Source organism: Coregonus lavaretus (assembly GCF_964263955.1).
Source record: "Coregonus lavaretus genome assembly, chromosome: 5".
Taxonomy (NCBI): Eukaryota; Metazoa; Chordata; class Actinopteri; order Salmoniformes; family Salmonidae; genus Coregonus; species Coregonus lavaretus.
The window spans coordinates 10,575,399-10,597,981 of record NC_139992.1 but is presented as its reverse complement, the minus strand read 5'-3'; positions in this window follow the sequence as shown (position 1 = coordinate 10,597,981).

Sequence of the window (22,583 nt, the reverse complement as noted above, 5' to 3'; positions counted from 1 at the left end):
TAATTTATCATTAGAAAACCCTTTTGCAATTATGTTAGCACAGCTGAAAACTGTTGTGCTGATTAAAGAAGCAATAAAACTGGCCTTCTTGAGACTAGTTGAGAATCTGGAACATCAGCAATTGTGGGTTCGATTAAAGGCTCAAAATGGCCAGAAACAAATAACTTTCTTCTGAAACTCGTCAGTCTATTCTTGTTCTGAGAAATGAAGGCTATTCTATGCGAGAAATTGCCAAGAAACTGAAGATCTCGCACAATGCTGTGTACTACTCCCTTCACAGAACAGCGCAAACTGGCTCTAACCAGAATAGAAAGAGGAGTGGGAGGCCCCATCTGCAATATTAAAGCTGATCTACCCCCCAAAAAATTAAAATGTAAAATAAATACAAAAATAAAAACAAAAACAAATTTAAAAAAACATCACTCTTAGAACACAATGCTCTCTGTCCCACGGCACATTTTACTGCCGTCTTCAGAATAACACACATTTTACTGCATGAGGCTCTGTGTCCCACTACTCCCTATGAGTAATTCATGTTTACACTCATTCTGTCTGGCCCACAGATGTCATATGACACAATACATCCTAACACAGCAGCAGTCATCCCAGTGGAGCAATTAGCAAGATCCAGATAAGTGTCACGTTCGTCGTAAGAAGCGGACCAAGGCGCAGCGTGATATGCGTACATCTTTTAATGAGTACTTTTCAACCACATGAACAAAACAACAAAACGATACGTGAAGTCCTAAGGTTAACAAAACACAAACCTCACCGGAACAAGATCCCACAAATGACAAGTGCAAAACAGGCTGCCTAAGTATGGTTCCCAATCAGAGACAATAAGCAACAGCTGCCTCTGATTGGGAACCACCCCGGCCAACATAGAAACACATGAACTAGAACATGAACATAGAACATACAACATAGACAATCCACACCCTGGCTCAACATATAAGAGTCCCCAGAGCCAGGGCGTGACAGTACCCCCCCCCAAAGGCACGGACTGCGACCGCGCCAACTAAACCCAACAGGGGAGGGGCCGGGTGGGCATTCCGCCTCGGAGGCGGATCCGGCTCCGGGCGTGACCACCACTCTCTAGCTACCCCCCCGTAGCGCACCTGGTCTGGTCTGGCCCCGCTGGCTGGAGCTGGACTGGACATCGGTGGAGCGGATTGCTTAGGCTCCGGTGTGGAGCAGCTGACTGGTACCTGACCAGGCACCGGTGGAACAGGCACGGGCTGTGCCGGACTGACGACACGCACCACTGGCTTTGTGCGGGGAGCAGGAACCGGCCGGACCGGGCTGGCGACGCGCACCACTGGCTTGGTGCGGGGAGCAGGGACGGGCCGGACCGGGCTGACGACGCGCACCACTGGCTTGGTGCGGGGAGCAGGAACAGGCCGGACCGGGCTGACGACGCGCACCACAGGCTTTAGCATTAGCATTAGCATTGTCATCCAGAGTGCATTACTATTTAGCATGCTTATTATCTATTAGCATTTGTTAGCATTTGTCTGTGGTGCTAGGCTATTTTCGGTTGTAGATCGCTCATGCTGCTTGTTATGTTGTTTTATAATGTATAGATATTTCTACATTGCTCTATTGTTCTTTGTGCATCTATCATGTGTTTGGGTCCACATAGCCTGTTTAGTTGTTTACATGCAAGTAGGCATATTTTTCCCATAATGTGCTATAGCCTAAGTTCTCCTCTTTTCTTTACAGAACCATCAATAGTATCATAGAGAGTGGTGTTGTATGTGTGTGTGTGTGGATCTTCATTAAACCTTGAACTGGAACTACTGCTTCCTCGTGTTCTGAACAGACACCCTGTGGTGGTTGCTACCAGCCTAAAATCCAGCACCTACGTTTTTTATCCCTTTTTTATTGGTCCTTTGAATTGATAAACAACCCATATTTTTCAGATAGTTTAGAGCTATTGGCTCTAGGTAACACTACTCAGCTCCCTGACTCCCTCACTACGTGACCACCAGCATATCAAACGAGGTTATCTGCAGTGGTTTCACTGTTACATAAAGAGTCCCTTCATGGTGACATCACACCTATCCACTCCTCATCAGCACTATTGATCATTTTCCACCACCGTCTCAGCACGTCTATAGTGTGCTTTAGCGTACTGGTAAGGACCATGGTCTTTTCTAAAGGACACCTGTGCATGTTCACAGTAGTTTTTCTACAAATCTCTGCAGCCCTTAGTTTGTGTGTGAGGGTTTAGGTCCCCTGGACACCCTGGTTTAGGTCCCCTGGACACCCTGGTTTAGGTCCCCTGGACACCCTGGTTTAGGTCCCCTGGACACCTTGGTTTAGGTCCCCTGGACACCCTGGTTTAGGTCCCCTGGACACCCTGGTTTAGGTCCCCAGGACACCCTGGTTTAGGTCCCCTGGACACCCTGGTTTAGGTCCCCTGGACACCCTGGTTTAGGTCCCCTGGACACCTTGGTTTAGGTCCCCTGGACACCCTGGTTTAGGTCCCCTGGACACCCTGGTTTAGGTCCATTGGACACCCCCTGGACACCCTGGTTTAGGTCCCCTGGACACCCTGGTTTAGGTCCTCTGGACACCCCGGTTTAGGTCCTCTGGACACCTGGTTTAGGTCCATTGGACACCCCCTGGACACCCTGGTTTAGGTCCCCTGGACACCCTGGTTTAGGTCCTCTGGACACCCTCGTTTAGGTCCCTTGGACACCCCCTGGACACCCTGGTTTAGGTTCCCTGGACACCCTGGTTTAGGTCCCTTGGACACCCCCTGGACACCCTGGTTTAGGTCCCCTGGACACCCTGGTTTAGGTCCCTTGGACACCCCCTGGACACCCTGGTTTGTATCAGTGGGGGTGAGACAGAGATGCAGACACAGAGCTAAAGGGTATGAGTGTCTCTGGCAGCTCATCTGTAAGGTAGCAGTGTATGGTGAGAGCTGGGTAAACATTGCCTTAAATAGAGAACACAATGCACTGGTGACAGGAGATAGACAGCCAGGCATTCTTCCATCCACGCTCCTTCCTCCGCATGCGCTAGTACTGAATATAATATACTGTGGTGTGTGTGTGTATATTTTTTGTATGTGCATGTTCAGATGTATAGGTCTGTATGGGTGTGTGTTAGCATGTGTTTCTGTGTAGATATACATGCGTGTGAGTGAGGCGATCACAGAGATGCAAAGACACTGCACATAAAAAAACGGTAAAAGCGTTAAACTGTACTGGCTTGCCCCCTATTGGAGGATAGTATTCATACCAAATGAAGTGAAAATAAATAGCTGAAAATACTGTATTATGGCTTTTTTTTTTTTTTTTACTAATAGAGGCCAGCAATTCCTTCAACAATACATCATATTATTTTCAAAAAATGACTGCTTATTCTGTTCTCCTAACCCTGACAGCTACAGACAAAGCTCCAGGCTGAGACCATGGCTGCTACAGTATAGAGGTTTGCACAGAAGGAAGCCATGCAGGGAGAGAGGCAGAATAGGTCTTCACCTTGATTCATTCTCCTCTCAACACCTGTGGCTGTCACTTTCTTCACAACGCCATTGTTACGTATCAGTGTGAATTGAAATACTTTTTTTTTTGTTTCCCATTCCTTCTTTCTGAGTCAAGTATAAAATACTTCATTTCAGGAGACCTTGAATCCTTTCAATAGCTCCCACATGCACACACAAGACACGCAGACTCACACAGAAGCACAGAAGCGAGTGTGTGTTTGTATGTGTGTGTGTGTGTGTGTGTGTGTGTGTGTGTGTGTGTGTGTACATACACACACAACCACGCATGAACACACACACACACACACACACACACACACACACACACACACACACACCTCTGCACAAACAAATAGGGATTTTGGTGATAGACTCCGCATCTGTCTGTGTATAAAGACATTCCTTCTATGTGCAGTCTATTCATTGCATTTAGTGGGAGAGAGAAATGCATTGAATTGCTACCTTTTCACTGCAATCCCTAAAGGAACTAGAGATAGCAAAGGAAAAAGGAAGTGAAAGGCATTATTTCTTTCTCAACTCAAACCTCATGTGCTGTATTCTTGCAAAACATTGTCTTTCCAACATTGCCATCTCCTAGTAGCATATGCAACTGCACTCACCTATACAATGAGTTGAATTCAGTTTACAAGGACCGTGTTTATTTCAAAATACCAATTTAATGGAGTTACTTTCCATACAAAATATACAACTATAAAATACAAAAACATTAATATCGTTTTCACCCAATGATGCTATATGTACAGCAATACAAAATTATTTCAGTTACAGCTATTAGAAATTCCTCAATTGCGCCACCTGCTGTCTATACATGGGTGTCTTAGTAAGGATATTTTACTCTACTATGGACATGTCCGAAATCAGTCTTGCATATTACTTACTAAAACAACATACTGTGTACTAATCGTACTGTATACTCTTTAGAACGCAACAAATAACAACATACTAGGCTCATCGATACTGAGAATCTGTCATTTAATGCGTAATTACATTATTCCAGCCATTTGTTCAATTTGGTACATGTCACCTTTTGCGATTATGAGCTCACGTGGGTCTCGAAAGAAGATTCTGTTCTTCAATAGTGTGCAGCCAGCGAATTCTACTAGATCAGGGATTGGCAACTGGCGGCCCACAGCCCCCATTTTGAAGGCCCTCGGATCAATTCCCCCAGGAAAGCACTCGGGGTCTCAATTTACTATTGCAAGTTATAATAATAGAAAGCACAAGGTGCATCAGCAGTTTTTCTCTTGTTATGTCAGTCACTGATAGTCTGTCAATATAGCCCATGTCAGCTAACATTTTTTAGATTGCTAAATTAGTTTAGCATCCTGCTATCTAAACTTGTTATCATGGTCGAATAACCATCGGTCCCCCATTCTTGCTGAGGATTAGTGCTTTTTGAGGTCTGTTCGGTTTCGGTTTGATAATTTAAAAAAATAATCATGGTTTTCCATTTCGGTTTCGACTATTTGGGTTGAATGCTGGAACACAGAATAAAACAATTAATACAAGTCCCATGATGGTAGTGACTGCCCATTACTGCTTATCACTTATCATTTTACATTACTTTACTTTAATAAAATATTTCAGTTGTGTATATAACATTTGTTTTATTTGATGACTTCATTATTTCATTCCAAGTCATCATCTCATCTCTATAGAGCTGATGCATATGCTGTATGACAAAATCACTATTTTGTAGTTCTTCAAATTAAAGAAGGCATACTTTTATGACTGCTGAATACCAACTATCAATAACTTAGACTTAGATCATGTATTTTCAGGTAGAGATATCTCGTGAAGCAACAACTGCTCTCTATATCGCCTCACTATCACGCATTCTGCCTCTTCCGTAGCAGGCATAAAGTAAAAGAAACAGCGACAGGACAAGTAGATGCGCAATGGATTATGGTCATTGTAGTTAATTACCACGTTTTATGCGCTAAACTATGTAGAATATTGCCTGTTGGAAACTCCATACTACATCGCACAGTTCAGGCTGGATCTGATATATCTCTAGAGAAACGGGGCAATGTGCGTATTGAGCTCACAGAAAAAAAAAAAACGAAGTGGAATTCAAATAATTGAACTGATGTTGGTCAATTAGTTGTTTAAAACCCTAAAGATAACCAACAATTTCGGTTAATCGCTCAGCATTAGCCCCCATTGATTTTGTTAGTATGTCTCACTCATTTACATTTTAGTCATTTAGCAGAAGCTCTTATCCAGAGCGACTTACAGGAGCAATTAGGGTTAAGTGCCTTGCTCAAGGGCACATCGACAGATTTTTCACCTAGTCGGCTCAGGGATTAGAACCAGCGACATTTTGGTTACTGGCACAAAGCTCTTAACCACTAAACTACCTGCCAACCCCACATATCATATTAAAAACTGCAAACATTTCTCTCCCCCCTATGGCAAAATGTGTATAACTGCAGGCAAATTAGCTATAAAACAGCACATTTTCCTCTCCGCCCCATGGAAAAATGTGTAGAATTGCAGCTAACTTGCTTTAAAACTGCAACACTTTCTCTACACCCCATGGCAAAATGTGTAGAATTGCATGAAATTAACTGTTAAACTTGTGGGTGTCTCTTGTGTGTGTGCGCCAATTAGCTTCAGCTGGCTGGTCTTCGACCATGGCAAAATTGGTTTGATTTTGGATAGCCTATGGACGGGTCTAGTTAGGGACCGTCAATGAATTTGAACTTCTACAATTTATAGTTGGTTTGAGGTTTTTAAGTCATTTAAATTTGGAACTATTCACATTTTTACATATTGTCCCATGTACATTGTGTAATAAACCAAATTTACCACGGGTATTACGATTAGTCTTGTGCAGCTGCACTCCGAATTGATGATTACTTGTGTGCTGCCAGCTGTGGGCATGTGGGCAGGATTGAAATGAACACAACCTTCCTTTACATTGTGTCATACTCAGGTAAAAAACTCCAAAATAGACTAATAAACACAGTAAGAAATAAACAAAATATGGAACATAATCCCTGCATTTTAACACAGTTGTTTTATCCTGCTGAAAGACAGGTTTCTTTATATGTTGAGCGTGGAATAGATCACAGCATCACCTTCCTGTAGTTATGGACATTAATAAGATTTAATCACAAAGAACATACAGTTGAAGTCGGAAGTTTACATACACTTAGGTTGGAGTCATTAAAACTCGTTTTTCAACCACTCCACAAATTTCTTGGTAACAAACTATAGTTTTGGCAAGTCGGTTAGGACATCTACTTTGTGCATGACACAAGTAATTTTTCCAACAATTGTTTACAGACAGACTATTTCACTTATAATTCACTGTATCACAATTCCAGTGCGTCAGAAATGTACATACACTAAGTTGACTGTGCCTTTAAACAGCTTGGAAAATTCCAGAAAATGATGTCATGGCTTTAGAAGCTTCTGATAGGCTAATTGATATCATTTGAGTCAATTGGAGGTGTAGCTGTGGATGTCTTTCAAGGCCTACCTTCAAACTCAGTGCCTCTTTGCTTGACATCATGGGAAAATCAAAGGAAATCAGCCAAGACCCCAGAATAAAAATTGTAGACCTCCACAAGTCTGGTTCATCCTTGGGAGCAATTTCTAAACGCCTGAAGGTACCAAGTTTATCTGTACAAACAATAGTACGCAAGTATAAACAGCATGGGACCACGCAGCCGTCATCCCGCTCAGGAAGGAGACGCGTTGTCTCCTAGAGATGAACGTACTTTGGTGCGAAAAGTGCAAATCAATCAAAGAACAACAGCAAAGGACCTTGTGAAGATGCTGGAAGAAACAGGTACAAAAGTATCTATTTCCACAGTAAAACTAATCCTATATCAACATAACCTGAAAGGCTGCTCAGTAAGGAAGAAGCCACTCCTTCAAAACCGCCATGAAAAAAGACAGACTACGGTTTGCAACTGCACATGGGGACAAAGATCGTATTTTTTGGAGAAATGTCCTCTGGTCTGATGAAACAAAAATATAACTGTTTGGCCATAATGACCATCGTTATGTTTGGAGGAAAAAGGGGCGGCTTGCAAGCCGAAGAACACCATCCCAACCGGGAAGCACGAGGGTGGTAGCATCATGCTGTGAGGGTGCTTTGCTGCAGGAGGGACTGGTGCACTTCACAAAATAGATGGCATCATGAGGAAGGAAGATTATGTGGATATATTGAAGCAACATCTCAAGATATCAGTCAGGAAGTTAAAGCTTGGTCGCAAATGGGTCTTCCAAATGGACAATGACCCCAAGCATACTTCCAAAGTTGTGGCAAAATGGCTTAAGGACAACAAAGTCAAGGTATTGAAGTGGCCATCACAAAGTCCTGACCTCAATCCTATAGAAGATGTGTGGGCAGAACTGAAAAAGTGTGTGCGAGCAAGGAGGCCTACAAACCTGACTCAGTTACACCAGCTCTGTCAGGAGGAATGAGCCAAAATTCACCCAACATATTTGTGGAAGGCTACCCAAAACGTTTGACCCAAGTTAAACAATTTAAAGACAATGCTTCCAAATACTAATTGAGTGTATGTAAACTTCTGACCCACTGGGAATGTGATGAAAGAAATAAAAGCTGAAATAAATAATTATCTTTACTATTATTCTGACATTTCACATTCTTAAAATAAAGTGGTGATCCTAACTGACCTAAAACAGGGAACTTTTACTAGGATTAAATGTCAGGAATTGTGAGAAACTGAGTTTAAATGTATTTGGCTAAGGTGTATGTAAACTTCCGACTTCAACTGTACTAAACAGCAAAATGACAGGTAACTGTAAGAAAATAATAATTTGAATAAAGTGCTATTCTTACCTGATTTGACCCTGATGTGACTCTGTTGGGATCTGAAAAAGACAATAAATGCCAATTGTTACGCTTCCATTTACATTCTAAGAACCATTCTATGTTTCCAAACCCACTACTCACCACCAAGCCTGGGTTCAACAAAAGCAAATTTGGAGTAATGAACTTCCTCATTGTCATCTTGCCCTGTTCGACCCCCCTTGCTCTCTGAAACATACAAAATGCCAAAATGTTAATCAGACAGTTGTGACTTCATATCCATCTCCTGGCAGTGGAGCATTCGGAATATAATCTTGAAAGTAATCTCAACCACAGAGATCCTATTAAGAGTTATAATATGTAATTCTATGATCTAAACCTCCTCCTTCCTCTACCCATAGGCTTCTCTCTCATACCTCTGTTATACGATATATCTATATCTCTTATGTATTGTACATCATATCACTCCCAAAGTGAAGAAGGGTATACCTTGGTCTCTTTGTGGATCTGTGATGTTACCATAGACTGGGTCATTCTTCTCGGTGAGTGGTAGGGATGTCACAGCTTTGAAAGAAGAGATATAGAAAAACATTTGTACACAATTTTTGGCATAGGCATAAGATGTAGCAACCCGACAAGTTTGGTCAGGAGCAGAGACAGCCATGTTATACACTGAACAAAAATATAAACAACATGTAAAGTGTTGGTCCCATGTTTCATGAGCTGAAATAAAAGATCCCAGAAATTGTCCTAATTAACAAAAATATTCTAAAATGTTGTGCTCAAATCTGTTTACGTCCCTGTTAGTGAGCGTTTCTCCTTCGCCAAGATAATCCATCCACCTGACAGGTGTGGCATATCAAGAAGCTGATTAAACAACATGATCATTACACAGGTGCACCTTGTGCGGGGGACAATAAAAGGCCACGCTTAAATGTGCAGTTTTGTCACAAAACACAATGCCACAGATGTATCAAGTTTTGAAGGAGCGTGAAATTGGCATGCTGACTGCAGTAATGTCCACCAAAGCTGTTGACATCATTTTATGTTAATTTCTCTACTATAAGCCACCTCCAACTTATTTTTATAGAATTTGGCAGTACGTCCAACTGGCCTCACAACCGCAGACCACGTGTAACCACACCATCCCAGGACCTCCACATCCAGCTTCTTCACCTGCGGGATCGTCTGAAACCAGCCATCCTGACAGCTGATGAAACTGTGGGTTTTCACAACCAAATAATTACTGCACAAACTGTCAGAAACCGTCTCAGGGAAGCTCATCTGTGTGCTAATAGTCCTCACCAGGGTCTTGACCTGACTGCAGTTCTGTGTCATAACCAGAGTATGTAAGCACGAGGAGTGGAGCATGCCTAATTTGACTGGACCGCAAAGCAAGATTCCCAAAGGCTGGAGTGTCGGCCTTCTTGCCCATTCCAATTTTGCTCCAGTAGCGCTCACTTCATGCCAGTAGCGTTCACTTCACGAGCTCAGGGCTTTCCTACTTGTGTGCTGCTATAGCCCCTTGCTTTAGCTACTGTCATTGAGCTCACTAAATATTTTCAGAAAGAAACTGATAAAACACACAGGTGAAAAATCAAGGTGACTAACAAAGATGAGGACCAAGAGCAAGAGATGGAGTGCGGTGTTGTAGTGTCCACAACTAAATAATCATTTTGGAATCAGAAAAGACAAGTATCCTGAAAGCATGATGGTGTACTTTCTACGTGCACATGCTAAAATAAAGGAACGAGGTGGGTAGCTAACTAAAGGCCAAATCAAACAGAACGAGCGTGTACAAGCTAGAATTAGAACGCATGGTAGTGAATGACAGAAAACAGATCGATCGCGAAAGTCAACGCTGTCAAAGGCATCATGCACTTAAAATTAGAAAGCTCTATTTTTCTTGCGTCTAAGCGAAGCAATGCCCGTTTGATTTGGCCTTGAAGTGTGTCATTGTAGCAAAGTACTTATGAACAAAAAATCTGATCTCTTAAAGGTTGTGTACATTTTTGTTCCATTATCTAGACAATAGGCCATAATTGATTTTGGCCCAATAGGCCTGGCATATTCCCACGTTCAAGGAGCTTTCCATTTTGATTGGGTTATTTTGCCTAAAAACCTTTAGGCCTACCTATAGAAACATTAAAAACAACTCTGCATCTCTGCCCAGCCTGGCAAGAGAGCCCAAAAGGGTGTTTACCATCCCCAGTGGCTCTGCAAACGCAGAGAGGATATTCTCCACCTGCTGGCCTGTTCTCTAGGCACCATCGCATGAGCCTGAAACCACAGACTCTGGCCAAAATTGTGATAATAAAAATCAATTAAAGGGCACTGAGCCTAATAAGGCATTTTCAGTTTAATTTGTATTAAATTCTAAGTAAGTCACAGCCTATATGTGCAATGTATAGACTATAATGATTTAATACAACTACATGTTGTTTAGATGCTGAGCCCTTTATGTCCCTACCAGCCTATTGTGTCTCACTCACTAATGCTTCACAATGTATTTCTTTGTAGGCTATAGCCTTGAAATAATTGAAATAATATAGCCTAAATCATTCATTTTCATTCCTTAGGATCCCTATCTGGCTCCTGACCTATTTAGAGTGTTTATATGCTAGAGGCGTCACTATAGACCCTGGTTCGATTCCAGGCTTGAATGTCCCATAGGGCGGCGCACAATTGGCCGAGCGTCGTCCGGGTTTGGCCGGGGTAGGCCATCATTGTAAATAAGAATTTGTTCTTAACTGAATTGCCTAGTTAAATAAAGGTTAAATAAATAAAAAATAATTAAAAAAATATGCTGTTTAAAATTCATTAAAATCATATGGTTTGGTTTCAATACTTCAAAACCAAATGGTAGGTCCAGGTAGTCAGAAAATAGATGGGTGTTGGTTAAATTGTGATTTTAATGAATGGAGCGAATTTGGAGCAGCAGGTTTTTTCCCTGTGAGTGTGGAGCTGTTTTTAGCGGAGCGGTTGGAAAGGACGTGGAGTGGTGGAGCGGTGCGCAACAGCACCATGAGCAACAGCACCATGAGTAACAGCACCATGAGCAACAGCACCATGAGCAATGAGCGGGATTTCCAACTGCTCAACTCTCCTCACATATTCTGGTCGAAATCGACTTCAGTGGACAAACGTTCACCTTCGGTGGCCACTGGCATGATGGAGAAGCGTGCTTTTCAGGGATGATCCTGGTTTCAACTGTACCTGGCAGATGGCAGGCAGCGTGCATAGCATCATGTGGGCGAGCGTTTGCTGAAGCCAACATTGTGAACAGAGTGCCCCATGGTGGCGGAGGGGTTATGGTATGGGCAGGCATAAGCTAGGGGCAACGAACACAATTGCATTTTATCGATGGCAATTTGAATGCACAGAGATACCTTAATGAGATCGTGAGGCTCATTGTCGTGCCATTCATCAGCCTCCATCTCCTCATGTTTCAGCATGATAATGCATGGTCCCATGTCGCAAGGATCTGTACACAATTCCTGGTAGCTAAAAATGTCCCAGTTCTTCCATGGCTTGCATACTCACCAGACATGCCACCCATTGAGTATGTTTGGGATGCTCTGAATCGACATGTAGCCTACGACAGCATGTTCCAGTTCCCGACAATATCCAGCAACTTCGCACAGCCATTGAAGAGGAGTGGGACAACATTCCACAGGCACAATCAACAGCCTGATCAACTCTATGCTAACGAATTGTGTCGCTCCATGAGGCAAATGGTGGTCACACCAGATACTGATGGTTTTCTGATCCACACCCCTACCCTTTTTTAAAAAGGTATCTGTGACCAACAAGGTATCTGTATTCCCAGTCGTGTGAAATCCATAGATTAGGGCCTAATTAATTTATTTCAATTGACTGATTTCCTTATATGAACTGTAACTCAATAAAATCTATGAAATTGTTGCTTGCATGTTGCGTTTATATTTTTGTTCAGTGTAGTTCTAGTCCTTATCAGGGACTTTACCTGGGTCTGTCTTCTTCCTCTTCAGGTAGAACACCAGAGAACCAATCAGGATCCCAGCAACAACCAGAGCAATACAGGTCGCAAAGATCAAAGTCTGCTGAGTGTAGTCTGTTGGAAACCGAGTATGAAAGAGAACATGCTAAAAATGAGACATCTGAGGACTTACAACACTGTAATTGCTTTTGCTATGACTCCAAATGCATCACAGTTTAGTAGGGGGCAAAGGGCAATGTAGAGACATTGATTTGGTTACTTGTTTTATGTTGTTTATAATGATGATCATGATGTCTCACTGAATCTATTCATTCAGAGGATGTGATCTACTGTGACCTACTATAATCGACTATCGTCATTAGTAACCTTTCAGAGGCGATGGTAACCCTAGGCCTGGTAACCCTGATCTTCCACCAGCACCACGGAGTCTGAGGGGAACACTCGCTCTGAGCATGCCCTCTATGAACACCCCACACTGCCAGTACAGCTGGTCCCTATGGAGGCTGGGCAGGGTCACACTGAGCGTCCTGTTGGGGTGACTCTCTGTCAGGACATCCTGTTTGACCAGCAGTCCCCTCCTCCCCTCCATCCTCAGCCAGGCCAGGGTCACAGGGTCACCGCTCACCTCCGACACCTCACACTTCAGCACCACCGACTGGCCACCAGGGGGCCCTCCAGATGCAGAGACTGGGCCAGAGAACAGAAAACATAACAGAACTTTCCCCTCTGAAAGAACAGTATACCGTAATAATAATGTAGGCCTAGTATACAGCTGATTAATTAAACATGTTATTTTGTGGTTGACAATCAGAGAACCAACATTGGGCTACGTGAACAGAGAGTGGCTGCTCTCTCATTGAACATTGTTAAAAGACAAAAGAAAAGTTACCTTGAATGGTTGTGAGTTGAACATAAGACATAAGATGGCTATTAAAATTACATCTGAACAATCCTCCATCCTCAAATGCCACTGGTGAAACTCGCAGGGGGAAATATATATGGTTGAACGTGGGAGATGAGAACCGGTCAATTTCTAGTCTATCATCTGAAGTCAGAGCAGTAGGTGCTTCCACTGGAGATGTGCTCTTGGTCCAGGAGGCTTTGCTGTACCAGGAGAAAGACCTGCACATCATCTTCACCTCAATGCTGTCGCTGCTCTCTCGGAACAAAGTTACTGGCTTGTTTAATGTGCCTGGAAAACATTAACATTGTGGGAAAATACTATGAAGAAGAATATCTACAACAATCAAGTTAATCTACACACGAGTGAATCTTCAGTTACTGTTCATTAATTAATCTATTACTACTACTATCCACAAATCTAGCTAACTTACTTGTCTGAACATTCAAGGTATTATAAACCTCATATAACCGTGTTCCATTCTGTCTGAGAGTGCAGTTGTATCTTCCCTTACTGCTCTGATCAACACTATGGATGACCATGTGGACAGTGTTGTCGTAAAACAACGTGGTGTTAGAAGTAGGATCTCCATCTCTTTCCCACTGAATTGTGGTCCCTTCTTGTAGGCTGGACAGCTTACAACTAAAACTCACATCAGAACCCAGACGAAATGAAGGCCAATCATAGGGGGTAACTGCAAACGTAGAGTTGTAGATTACTTAAAAAATAATTGGTTAACATTTACAAATCGAACATCCTTGATGTTATATCCAGTACGTGTTTTTAGTGTTATCAAACACAAAAGGAACATGCTTGTGTTTGACTCTAATTCTGATATTGACGAAGTGACAATAAACAAATATACACAATACCTTTGAAAGCAAACGCCTCAAACCTCACCACAATAACTGAAGCTGGTTTGGTTTGCATGAACACAAACTCTCCAGCATTTCCAAAGTGTGGCCTCATGGAAAGATTATATCCACTGCCTTTTGAAAAACCCAATGTGTTCGATACAGATTCCCAAGTGGATGAAATTATTTTGGCTATTGTGGTGTTTGAGTGTCTGCCGTCATGTGAGGTCCATATCCATTGGTAATGGTGCTCTGTCCCTTGTAGAACCATGGGGGAAACTGGGATAGTGACTCTGTCTCTTGACTCGGCAATGAAAAATATGTTCTTTGACAATACTGTGGAGAGTAGAAATGTGTGTCAGAATGTCTATGTAATATAATTCACCGTTCTCTATTAAAGGCTACAGCAAACCCCCCCCCCCCCCCCCCCTCCAATCTGTCTCTCTTTCTCCGATGACTCCTCGATAGCTTTATCATTGTACTTGTATGCCAAACTTTAAATGGAGATTATTATTATTTTACACTAAAATTATCTTGATAATTCAACCAGAAACCAGCTACTCACCTTCGGCTGAGAATCCTTGACCGTATGCTGATATCCATACCAGGATCCACAACAACGTAACACTCACAGAGCCTCTGTCCTTCCTCATGTTACTGTAACTACTTGTTCTGTTCCCCTCTTTGCTCAGTAGCAAACTCATATCATTACTGAGGTACCTGTTACGTTTGTACAGGAAATGACTGATGAAAATAGGAATAAAAGAAAAACGACAGATTCAAATCAAATCAAATGTTATTGGTCACATATACAAATTCAGCAGATGTTATTGCGGGTGTAGCATCATTTCTTGTGTTTCTAGCTACAACAGTTCAGTAGTATTACTATATGTAATGCAAAATAAAAATGACTGCACATCTGAGGATACTTCATGACATCTCACTTTACTTGTATCCACCCTATACTGTATGGTCGGGCTGGGGTTAAGGGGTAGGGCTCCCTAAGTCATCAATAGTCACCTGCCACACAACAATCCTTATAGAAATTAATGGTACCAAAACAATAGTTTTCATGAAACTCCATAGATAGACAGTGGTGTTCAAGTTCAACCACAAGTTGAACTTCCTACATTATGGACAGTCCATTTATGGTTCTCTATTACTGACAACTTCCCTATTACAGGAGAGTCAAATGTTGAAATAAGCTGAGACACTGTTGCCAAGGTAGAAACTAACAAAATATTTTGGACATCAGAGCAATCTTGAGGGAATCTTATTTGAGTCAGAAAAATATAGTCATACGGTATGATGTGTAAGATATACAAAACGTTGCAGAAAGGAGAGTCTATCCAACTGACAATCTCTTAAGAAAAAAATAGAAACTACTGGAACCAAGACTTAAAAAGAATGGATATTGGCACAAGATAGAGGGAATGTTGGAGCATAACGAACAAAATTATAGTTATCAAAAATGTACGCTTAATCCAGTATAAACTAATGTATAGAATTTATTACACAAGAGACAAAATTCATAAATTCTACAGCACAACGACAGAGTCATGTCTTAAGTGTAAAACTAACAATGACTCAACCATCCATGCCTTCTGGGAATGCTATGAAGTCCAAAAGTTATGGGCAGAGTAAGAAACTTGGCTGTAAGAAGTATTACTATGTCAATTTACTTCTAATCCGTCTGTCTGCATATTTCAAGACATGGCATATGAGGGTGCAGTGAGATACCCGATGGGTTGGACGATACTACATCTGGAAAAAACGTATACTTAAAAACTGGAAATCAAACAATCCTCCATCGTTAACACAATGGAAAGGTCAAATGCTTTATTATCTAAATGTTGAAAGGGCGTGGGCGACGGAGAGAATCAAAATGGTGCCGTTTGAGACCATGTGGCGGAGAGTGATGCAGGCGCTGGAGATGGGGGTGTGAGCAGGTGGGTCTGAACAGGGGTGATATTGTGGATGTTTGTGAGACGTTGTCGTTTGTTTGTGTATGTTTTGTAACAAGTTAAAGTGAAAATTCACTCCAAAATCGAAGTTTGTCCGTTTTTTGAAGACTATTGTGGAGATGAATCCACGTGTAGGCTAGATTTATGCCTCTGTCCCAAATGAATGAGAAATATATGTACTGTCTAATTCAGTCATTTTATATGGTGCCTGCAGTGTCTTTTCCATTCCTTTGGGATTAGGTTGGATGCCTCTGGTCCTTTTTTATGGAGAGTATCCAAGAGGGAGTGTTTCCTTACCTTTTGGTCTTCGACAGCAGAAACCGAGAAGAACCAGTATTACTAGGGTGGCACCCACTACAATCTCCCCTCTGACCTCCGTCTCTGTGCCCATCCCCAAGAAAGCCTCTCAAGTACAAATGATAACCTCTTTCCTTCGTTACAATAAGCCTATGCCAGGGTAAAGCAGAGGTCCCGTGCTGAACAATTTCGTTAGATTAGCCTGGGTTTGGAACATATGGGGTCAGATTGCAGAGAGTCTATATAATCATGACAAGTTGTTACCTGTCATTGAAGACACTGTTGTCTGTGTGGGCATTGTGAGGTCAGGGAGGCTGTCGCTCTGAGCAAGCCCTCTGAACACCACACACTGCCAGTGAAGCTGGTCCCTACGGAGGCTTGGGGCGGTTTCACACTGAGAGCCCTGTTGGGGTGACTCTCTGTCAGGACGTCCTGTTTGACCAGCCGCCCTCTCCTCCCCTTCATCCTCAGCCTGGCCAGGGTCACAGGGTCACCGCTCACCTCCAACACCTCGCGCCTCAGCACCACCAGATGATTCATGATGGATACACCACTAGGGGGCACTGTGGAGACTGAAATGGAAGACAGCGGGTATCAGTTATTTGTTCTCTCGAATGCAAGTAGAATTAATTTATTCGAAGAAATGTACCTTGGATATATTTAAAAAAGAAAAGAATGGTCACCCTTTATGGTTACCACATTAATAGAGGCGACTAGGAGGTTTTTTAAATGGAAGTTGAACCTTCCACCATCTTCCAACTCCACTGGTGAGATGTAAAGACGCTAAGTAGTAGCCATTGAAGTCCCCGTATGAAAACCCCTCAGTAAACGTCTTGTTGGATCCGTATATTTTAGATGTCACGACTGGAAACTCTCTTGCTGTAGATAGTGGTGTCCAAGACCATGAAGCACGGCCACAGGTGTACTCTGCATGGCCATAGGTGTACTCTCCTACAAAGCAGTGTCACCATGTGAGAGTACCATCGGATGAAACTGTGGGGAAACTCAAAGCTGTGTTTAGTCAGAGGGGAAAGTTTCATTTAATTTAAATCCAAAGTATTCTGGCCATTACTGGTGCATCTTCTTGTAAATGTGACAAATGCCTTCACCATTTAAAACGAGACCAATGTAATTGATCGTCAATAACTAATGATCAAGAGGACAATATTCAGACTTTACATAAAGGTTGATATTTCAGTTAGATAAGAACACATGTTGTACCTTCCTCAGTTCTTACAGCATTAGAAATACTATTAACAGTGTTCCATTCTGTCTGAGATTACAGCAATATCTCCCCTCACTGCTCTGATCAACACTATGGATGACCATGTGGACAGTGTTGTTGTAGAATAACATGGTGTTAGACGTGGGATCTCCATCTCTTTCCCACTAAAGTGTGGTCCCTTCTGGTAGGCTGGACACCTCACAAATCACATCAGAACCCAGACAAAATGAAGGCCAAAAGAAAGGTGCAACAAAAAATATGTCATTTAAAAATGGTTACATATGGTTACATATTAACTATAAATGAACAAAGGAAGTGAAGAAAATAGGGTAATTGCAGAAGCTGGCTTTCAAAACTATTTCATCACCGGAAACTATTTTGTCATATTGGAAAATTCACAATGGATTGTCTGTACAAAACAGACAAGAATTGAATTACTTTTTGTAGCAAAGACAGTGAGACATGCTCTGGTTGAGTTCTTGCAACAACATAAAACAGCCCTGCACATTCAAACTTTGGCTTCACTGTGATGTCATAGTCTTTGCTGTGGGAGAAGTAGTCACTGAAGAGTGGACTGACCACTAGACTGGAGGATACACCTCTGGCTATAAGCTATGAGTCTCTCCCATCATGTGATGTCTACTCCCAGCTGAACTCTGACCAGTGAGGTTGAGCCAGATCTGACACTGACTATTGATCAAGGTGTGACACAGACAGATTCACACTCTGTCACAGAGATGAAGAACATGCTCCTTTTCATCACTGTGTGTGGACAAGAAGACACAGATCTGGTCAAATAACACTTTTAATTCAACCTGTAAGTGTTTAAAACATGCAGAGATTACATATTGGGCATCTGGTTTAAAGCCTATTTTTTACTTTCTGAATCAAGGGTAACCGATTCAAAATAGAGACTGTTTTAAAATATATTTTCTAATTGGTATACCAGGTTCCCTTTGATAGTAATATAAGCTATTGTCCATATTGTACAGCATGTAGTCCTGTAAAAACACATTTCAATTGCTTGTCGCAAATATTTGGGTTTCGAATGAAATATTCTGCATGTCAAGTTTTCAACAAGATTGTCAGAGCAGCAAAATAATGTGGTCCATACCCTAACCTGACATGGTTAAACTCTGATTCAACCCATATCTGAGGCACAACTCCAGACTTTGTTTAAACAGCAGCTTTCACAATTTCCTCTCATCTGAGTATTGCATTCCTCATTGTAGCAACTTGTTCTCTTGATCTGCTAACGTGAAGGTTTTCTCAGGTGAGTTCAACCATCAGCATATGTGTTCCCCATTTTTGATCATTTAATGCTGTGGTTGGATGACCGAGGCAGGCAATGTCTAATAGTTACAGTAATGAAATTAACCCAGAATATTCTAAAGTATGTGCTTTTATTGTCAATAGCATTAGTAATACTGTAAGAAAAACACACCACGGTAAAAAGGTACAAATTGAACTGGAATTGAAATAGAATCAACTCAGACTATGAAAAATGTGACTTAACATGATCTAAACTGGTGCTACAGGAAGCAGTTTGTTAGTTACATCACTGGTCCTACAGTATTTCATTAAAAACATATGTTACAGTAAGTAAAGTACATGATGTTATAATGGGGTTACACCCATTATAACTTTCATCATTGAATTTTGTGAAAGTCTTTAGCTTTAAAGCTGAAATCCTTCATTGGTGAAACTGCCATGTTCGTTTAGGATATTACAAAGAAGTTACTGCAAACAACGAACATCGTTTTTTCCCTCTGACATCATTGCAGGCGTGATAGGACAGCAGAATATACACAGCCATTTTTTTTACCACACTGACAAACGCTCCTCTCCTCCGTTCTCAACAACAAAACAAAACAATAAGAAATGTGCTGGGGGGGGGTCGAACAGTGGCGCCGTTTCCCCTAATGCGGATTCCATCTTTAAATAAAAATAAGCTAGAGACATGGCTCCAATTGCATGGGTTTTGATACCGTTTGGTTGGATTCCTGAAAGTTTAGAATGAAAAATGATTGTATGAAATAGTTTTAGCATGATAAACATAATAATACATACATTGCTTAAATGTATTTTATGGACAATCAAATGCTGAAAGCTTCGGATAGTATAGGCCTGTATGCTTTCTCTGCTACCCCTGGAGTTGTCCTCAAGCATCAGCTACGGACATCTGTAGCTCAACAGCTCCCCTCCCTGGTTCCTTATCTGTAAAAGCATAACAAGACTGGGTAACATTTTACTTGACACCCAGGGTCATAACACGTTATGACACAGTCATAACCATGTCATAATATGTAACAACAGCTGACAATTTGTCATAACCTGTCATATGGTCATAACACTGTCATGACTGCATAGTATAATTATTTTACAGCTTTTAATTTTGTTTTGTTGAAATTGTAATGTTATTTAAAAGTGTGTGATGATGAATGGCCACCCACTCTCATGATGTCTTCTCAGTGGCTGTTTTCATAGGTGTTAAAGTGCGGGGTGTTTACATAGATCAGCTCAGGTATGACTTGGTCTCTTTAAAACAGAGAAGATAAAAACAGAGAAGATAAAAAAAGAGAGTTGCAGACTAACATGTCAGTGTAACTGCAGCCCTTGAAATTGTGTTTAGTGTTTTGTGTGCACTTATACTGCACTGAAGCTACGTTTGTCTCTCTCTGGATCATCTTTCCTCCCAGTCAGTGGTAAGTCTGGCATACCTTCAAGGTAAAAAATAAAATATCACTTGAGACAGTCCTGATGTCAGGTTTTGGGTGGGTCGAGTGGGAATTGATATGGCCAGCACGGGGTGGGTTCGGGTACTCTCTTTTAGTGAAAAATACTAAATGCCAAAATGTGAATCACCTATATACATATAGGCCTCTCTCTCATACATCTGTTATACCATTTATCTCATGAATTGTACATCATATCACTTCCAAAGTGAAGAGTATATCTTGGTCTCCTTGTGGATCAGTGATGTTACCATAGACTGGGTCATTCTTCTGGGTGAGTGATAGGGATGTCACAGCTTTGAAAAAAGAGATCATAGAAAAATAAATGTGTACACAAATGTTTTGCATGGGCCTAAAATATAGCAACCCGACAAGTTCGATCAGGAGCAGAGACAGCCCTGTTACTGTAGTTCTAGTCCTTATCAGGGACTTTACCTGGGTCTGTCTTCTTCCTCTTCAGGTAGAACACCAGAGAACCAATCAGGATCCCAGCAACAACCAGAGCAGTACAGGTCGCAATGATCAAAGTCTGCTGAGTGTAGTCTGTTGGAAACCAAGTATGAAAGAGAACATGCTAAAAATGAGACATCTGAGGACTTACAACACCGTTCATTGCTTTTGCTATGACTCCAAATGCATCACAGTTTAGTAGGGGGCAAAGGGCAATGTAGAGACATTGATTTGGTTACTTGTTTTATGTTGTTTATAATGATGATCATGATGTCTCACTGAATCTATTCATTCAGAGGATGTGATCTACTGTGACCTACTATAATCGACTATCGTCATTAGTAACCTTTCAGAGGCAATGGTAACCCTGATCTTCCACCAGCACCACGGAGTCTGAGGGGAACACTCGCTCTGAGCATGCCCTCTATGAACACCCCACACTACCAGTGCAGCTGGTCCCTTTGGAGGCTGGGCAGGGTCACACTGAGCGTCCTGTTGGGGTGACTCTCTGTCAGGACATCCTGTTTGACCAGCAGCCCCCTCCTCCCCTCCATCCTCAGCCAGGCCAGGGTCACAGGGTCACCGCTCACCTCCGACACCTCACACTTCAGCACCACCGACTGGCCACCAGGGGGCCCTCCAGATGCAGAGACTGGGCCAGAGAACAGAAAACGTAACAGAACTTTCCCCTCTGAAAGAACAGTATACCGTAATAATAATGTAGGCCTAGTATACAGCTGATTAATTAAACATGTTATTTTGTGGTTGACAATCAGAGAACCAACATTAGGCTACGTGAACAGAGAATGTCTGCTCTCTCATTGAACATTGTTAAAAGACAAAAGAAAAGTTACCTTGAATGGTTGTGAGTTCAACATAAGACATAAGATGGCTATTAAAATTACATCTGAACAATCCTCCATCCTCAAATGCCACTGGTGAAACTCGCAGGGGGAAATATATATGGTTGAACGTGGGAGATGAGAACCGGTCAATTTCTAGTCTATCATCTGAAGTCAGAGCAGTAGGTGCTTCCCCTGGAGATGTGCTCTTGGTCCAGGAGGCTTTGCTGTACCAGGATGAAGACCTGCACATCATCTTCACCTCAATGCTGTTGCTGCTCTCTCGGAACAAAGTTACTGGCTTGTTTAATGTGCCTGGAAAAAATGTACATTGTGGGAAAATACTATGAAGAAGAATATCTACAACAATCAAGTTAATCTACACACGAGTGAATCTTCAGTTACTGTTAATTAATTAATCTATTACTACTACTATCCACAAATCTAGCTAACTTACTTGTCTGAACATTCAAGGTGTCATAAACTCCATATAACCATGTTCCATTCTGTCTGAGAGTGCAGTTGTATCTTCCCTTACTGCTCTGATCTACACTATACATTTACATTTTAGTCATTAAGCAGACGCTCTTTATCCAGAGCGACTTACAGTTAGTGAATACATATATATATATATATATTTTTTTTTCATACTGGTCCCCCATGGGAATTGAACCCACAACCTTGGCGTTGCAAACGCCATGCTCTATCAACTGAGCTACATCCCTGCCGGCCATTCCCTCCCCTAACCTGGACAACTGTGCGCTGCCCGTGAGTCTCCTGGTCACAGCCGGCTGCGACAGAGCCTGGATTCGAACCAGGATCTCTAGTGGCACAGCTAGCACTGCGATGCAGTGCCTTAGACCACTGCGCCACTCAGGATAACTATGGATGACCATGTGGACTGTGTTGTCGTAAAACAACGTGGTGTTAGAAGTAGAATCTCCATCTCTTTCCCACTGAAGTGTGGTCCCTTCTTGTAGGCTGGACAGCTTACAACTAAACTAAATATCCAGTACGTGTTTTT